At 38.4% G+C, this 6,195-nt stretch overlaps 1 pseudogene; it reads left to right on the top strand.

The window, feature by feature from the left end:
* Positions 1 to 5,477: 5,477 nt before the first annotated feature.
* Positions 5,478 to 6,195, top strand: part of LOC101300287 — a 28,949-nt pseudogene continuing 28,231 nt past the window's right edge.

The following is a 6,195-nucleotide window of genomic DNA, read 5'->3' as shown; positions in this document are numbered from 1 at the left end:
ACTTTCTATGGTTTTCGACTTAAATTTTCCTATTTTCAGACGACAATTAAATATCGTATGAGTTTTTAAACTTGTAAAAAATTTGGAACACAATCAAATTCATGAGTTTTCACCCATACCAGACTACATAAGGTCATTTTTCTATCGTTTGAGTTCATCGAAACATATCAGACAACATGCCTGAAAAATTCTATGGTCTGAAACCTGTCGTGTGAAGCCTTTTCTGACGTAGTAGGTCCACAACGCGATGTCGGTGAGTTTACAAAATGCCTCAATAATATTATGTTTTACATTGTTGATTTCTAGAAAAACTAAACTAATAAACGATTAAATGCAGGTGTGGTTTGACGTTCCCAAGCACTTGAAGAACAGCTGGGCGGACGTTGTGCATGGGGGAAGGTACGTTGGGAAGTTAATGAAAAAACAAAATTGTATGTGATATTAATAATATTTCTAATATTTTTGTTGTATCTATAGGTACAAGGAGTGGAAGAACGAGTTGTGGACCCACTGGACTACGCATGGGAACACACGTTCTGGTACCCCTGCTGATTTCCAGTACAGGGAGTACGAGTGGCGTTGGCTTCTGACATCAGAATTCAACAACCCTTATAAACAGGTATTTAAAAAATTAATTAGTTAATTTGTCATTAAGTACGTCCATTTTTAAATATTTTACTAATAGTTTATTTTTTTTCTTTGAAGGCTATTTCCCGGGCGAACGCTCAGAACCGGCAACGTAACACAAGGAACCATCATGCCGGTTCTAGACCGTTCGTTGTCTTCATGGACGAGGTGGCCAGGGAACATCTAGAAGTCAACCGGTACGTCTATACGTACAAGAAGACATATCCTGACGCCCAAGAGGATATTGTAAGTCATCTTACGTTTTTAAATTTTTAATTTTACTTATATATATGTCAAAATGTTAATTAATCATTTTTTTCCTATCCAATTAGGTGATGAGTGCTACAGTGAGGGAGGCATGGCCGGACACGCAGGAGGAAGAGATGTCCGAAGCCATGTCCCGGATCGACACTTCGGATCCGAGGGTTAGGGCGAGGATCATGGGCACAACCTTCCCACCGCGAAGAAACAACTTATACTGCCGGGGTCTAGGAAAGAAGGGCGAGGGGGTCCTGAAGACCACTCTAGGATTTCAACGAAAGGCAGCCTTGACCAGCAGCAGGACGACTCAGCTAGAGTCGGATGTTGAGAGACTACGGGAACAGCAAGCTACTCAGGTTGCCGCTCATGCCGCCCAGATCGCCGCGCAGACAGCCTATACTACCGCGGTATATGCCACCCAGCAGGCCCAGCAGCAGCAGATGTTCCAGTACTTGTAGGAGTTTACAGTTGCCCAGCTTCAGGGACTTCCGGCTCCGCCCATGCCTACGCCTATACCGCTACCTCAGCCGCCGCAGCCTCCTCCGCAGAAGCCCTCAGAATCGGATATTAATTCAGACGATCTAGATTTTGTGTAGTTGATCAATTATATAGTTTTATGTGCTTGTTGTTGGTTATATGGAATTGTTTTGGTGTATTTTGTAGCTTGCTTGGAATGGTAATTTAGAAATTTCAGTTTTTTTTTTTTACTGGAATGGACTTATAGCCGACGAAACATGTAAGATATTCGTCGGCTATAGTATTTTTAATTTTTTCTTATAAGGTTTAGCCGACGAATTACGGCATGTTTCGTCGGCTAAACCCTTCTAAAGCCGACGAAACAGACTAAATTTCGTCGGCTATAAATATTTTTTAAATTTTTTATTACATACTTTAGCCGACGAATATCTTAAATGTTTCGTCGGCTAAAGTCTCAGACTACGGTCGACGAAACATTTAAGATATTTGTCGGCTTAATTCTGGGACAATAGTCGACGACGTCTTTTTCGTCGGCTAAATTCTGGGACAATAGCCGATGATGTCTTCTTGTTTCGTCGGCTAAAGTCATCGCCGACGACTCTTTCCCGACAAAACTATAGCCGATGAAGGCTCGTCGGCTAAGATCTTAGTCGACGAATTTTTCTAACAGGCCGACGAAAGTGCTTGTCCTGGTAGTGTCTCATGACTTACAACAACAATTTATGTACCCATGGGTCTAGATACCTTAAGGTACCTCCCATGACCTACACCGACAGATGGACTAGAGCTCTATTCCTAACCGTAACCAATCACCCGGCAAAAGGCTTGGAACCCAGTTTGACTGTCCAATATCAAATCACAAAATAATAATAGCATCATAACCGTAACCAATCACCCGATTAAAGGCTTGGAACCCAGTATGACTATTTAAACAACAAATCACAAAAATAATAAAATCAACAACAACAACCCAATAGCTCATCATCAAATTATATCATTCCACATAGATATATTTATATGCACAAGACATAGTTATTCCCACAAGAATAACCTAACAAGAACCAAAAATAATATAATTTCATGAACCTTAAAAATAATCATATAATAGGAAAACTTGTTTTATCTTACCTATGAGCCGTTGGCGATCAAACTCATATATTTTAAAACAACAAAAATAAAAAAATTTAAATTAAAAACATCAAAATCGTCAACAAAAATCATCATCGTAATTCATCATCATTTTATCATCATAAACCTTATTATCATCACCATCATCATAATAATCATTATCAACAACACAATAATTATCATAATCATTTTATCATCATAAACCTTATCATCATCACCATCATCATCATAATAATCATTATCATCAACGCAATAATTATCATAATCATCATCACAATTCCATAAATAATTGGTTCCAAGTGAACCTTGGTGAGATGTTACTCACCTACATATTCCCGCTGCGTCTTCACCAAAAACACAACCAAAAGAGCCAAGCCAATCACACCTCACAATCACCTAAAATTACACAAATAATAACCTTAGTAACTGATAGGAGCACAAATAATAACCTTAGTAACTGATAGGAGCACAAAGTGTGACATTCTTAATATGTTTATACCCTTTATTTACCCTTAATTTGTTAACTCCTATTTAGTTGTTTTAGCTTTATATTTGTGTTTAGTGTAGAATAATTGCTTAATGTAGAAATATGTAGGTTTTAGTGTTAGAATACATAGTATTTTCGGATTTGAATAATTTGGTGTTGAAATTGTGCTAAGTGTTGGAAATCCTTGTTTACTCAGGATTCCTGTCTTGATCAGGATTCCATCTTTCCGCTTTCCTAGTTTCTAATTTTCTTATTTCTATTTCAGGAAAGTCTAAACCCGTGTTGACCAGGAAATGTTTTCCTGACTCATGAGGGAAAGGTGGCCGGTAGCTAGGAGTTCCTGCTTGAGCTAGGAGAAGTATAATCCGAGATTTGTATGGAAGATGCCGTGAGATTTCCCAAGTCACCAAGGAAAGAGACCGTGCGGCCTAAGAGAGAAGGTTTTCCAAGTTCAAGATGGTTTTGTCATTCCTTAATGCATAAGGATTACTTGAAGACCAAGAGAGGAAGTTAAATCCAACTTGGACTTGGTTTTGCCGATTTAATAAGGATTCCTTGTGCTTGAGTAATTCTTGGAGATCAAGTCTTGTTACTCTATATATAGGGCACGGCACGGCAGCAGTTTATCATTATCAACCCGTGCAAAATTACACCAAAACTTTGCCGAAACTCCATCATTCTCCAAACACCATAATCCGAACTCACCATCATCCTTGATCCGAAGCAAGTAGCCTAGGGTTCCGCTCACTAGAAGAATAGAACAAGTAGGGATATTTTGAGAGTGAATTCCATCTTTTACTTTCGGATTAGAATGTGTTTGTTCTTGTTGATGTTTGTTTAGGTTTTGCTTAAGTATGTTTCGATTCTTGTCTATGAGATAGAAGTACTTTTGTAGCCATGTTTTGAATTGAAGTTTATGATTATGATCAATGATTTTAGGTTTTATGCCGTGATTTTTATGTCCATGTACTTGAAGATTTTCGGTGTATTCTTCTATTTTCATGTGTAATTGATACAAGTTGTTGATGTTGCATGTGTTAATCATCCAAGGTTCGACTTTGATACAAGTAGTTGATAAGTTGCATTGTCTTTGTTATTTCACCGATTTTCTACCTATGTTTGATTTGGACTTGTGCTTAAACACATCGATTCTTTATGTGGTACGTAATTGCATGATTAGTTTATGTGTGTGACCTATAAGTAGAGCACGTAGCCGAGCTTGTTTGTGTCACGATGTTAAATGAAACCCGTAGTCTAATTCAAAGTATGTCTATGTCATAGGAACCACGTAGGAACTTATGTGCATATCAAATTTAGGTTGTGTATTTGCTCACGGTGTGGACTTAATTGAGATTAGAGATCGTCTTCTTTGTTCTTGCATGGTTGTTTGGTTGTGTTTGCATGATTGTTGGTTGATCACATGTAAATATGTATAGAGGTAATTTAGGATTTATTTCCAATGTCTATTCCGAAATCATCAAACCTTTAAACCCTATATGCTTATTTCGACATTTATATTAGGTTAGTGGATCTACCCTGTAGTTGGATCTCCGGTTTAGAACGATCCCTGCTTGCTTTATACTACGATTGATTTGTTGACAGGGTTAATTGATGCGTGTGCAAATACGTCTTATCAAATGGCGTCGTTGCCGGGAATCCTTCGGGATCCTCGATCTTTTTGAATTGTCGAAATTTGCATTGTATATATGTCTATATGTTTATATTTTTAAAGTTAAAACCATGAATTTGTATATGATGTAATTGTGTTTTATTTTTGTCTTTCTACTTTAATACTTGTATGAATAATGTTGTAGGTTGTAATGCACAAGAATAGGTAGGATCCCTTTTGTTAATTCTAGCCTTAACCCTTCTTGTTTACTCTCGGGTTTGCATGAGGTTGTGGGCGGCTTTTACTAACACTTGGAGTCATGTTTGGTTCATAAGTTTGTTGCTAGCTGTGTACATTGGTACGCTCCTTCTATTACTCTGGTGCATGGGACCAAAATTGGATCTCAAGAGCCTTGAAGACATACATCTCGGTGATGGAGTTCTCATTGCTCACTAAACGAGTCCTACCATGTTCACTATCTCTGGATTGAGCTATTGACCTTTAGAAACCACGCTTCAAGCTTGTGATCGAAACATCTATATCCAGGCTGCAAGTCCACCGTGTCTTACCATCTAGAATCATTATTTATTTAAGTGTTTTAGTAGCAACTCGAGAATAAGCTTGTATGATTTTGTAATCTTAAAGATTGGTGCCATGTATGATTTTGTATTTAATTTGTTTCGAAATTTATCTCTTGATTTTCGAATTTCTTTTGTTTTCCTTTGTTTTGTTTTCCTTTGAATGATTTTCGGAACCCTTGGTTCCTTTCTCTTATTTATAAGAACCCTTGGTTCTTAGCTTAGTCTAGTTTATTGCTTTTGATTTCGTTTTATACTCATGCATTCTAACTTGATCTTGGCCAAATGGTTTTTCAGGTGCTAGACGTGCATGCAACCTCGACTCACTTGTTCGTCTTCACAAGGAGCTCTTGTTCCATTGAATCCGGAGATTGACCGTGCTTGTAAAGAACAAAGAAAGAAGCAAAAAGGACCATCAAGTAGCACGGTTGGACCTTTGGAATTTGAAGAGCAAGATCCTCCTTCTCCCTTTCGGATCCAGTCCGAATCTTCATCTTCATCCGAATCCGAGATTGACTGTGAGGAAGACAAGTCCGACATCGACATGACCGACTCACCACTCAAATCTGCTTTCATCCCCACAGTCCCTGCTGATCCGAAATCCACTCAAGCCGTGCTTGAGAAAGGTCAGTCTTCTAGCTCTAATGGTTTAGTTTCTACTAATGTCCATGCTCGTGCCCCTTTCCCCAACATGTTTGCTAAATCAAAGCACGATGAAGCTGATCATGCAATGATTGAGTTATTCAAGAAGGTGGAAGTAAACATGCCATTGCTTGAGTGCATTCAACAAAATCCAAAGTATGCGAAATTCTTGAAAGAGTTGTGCACCAACAAGAGGCTACCACGAGAGAAGGATGTAGCGGTAATGAATAAAACCATCTCTGCGGCTTTTCAAAGGAAACTACCACCTAAGCTCAAGGATCTAGGGAGTTTTTCGATTCCATGCACCATTGGTACTCATAGTTTTGATAAGATCATGTTAGATCTAGGTGCTTCGATTAATGTTATGCCCTCTTATCTTTATGCGG

The sequence above is a fragment of the Fragaria vesca genome, linkage group LG1 (assembly GCF_000184155.1).
Source record: "Fragaria vesca subsp. vesca linkage group LG1, FraVesHawaii_1.0, whole genome shotgun sequence".
NCBI classification, from domain to species: domain Eukaryota; kingdom Viridiplantae; phylum Streptophyta; class Magnoliopsida; order Rosales; family Rosaceae; genus Fragaria; species Fragaria vesca.
Note: the sequence above shows the minus strand (reverse complement) of the source record. Positions and strands in the feature narration are given on the sequence as shown.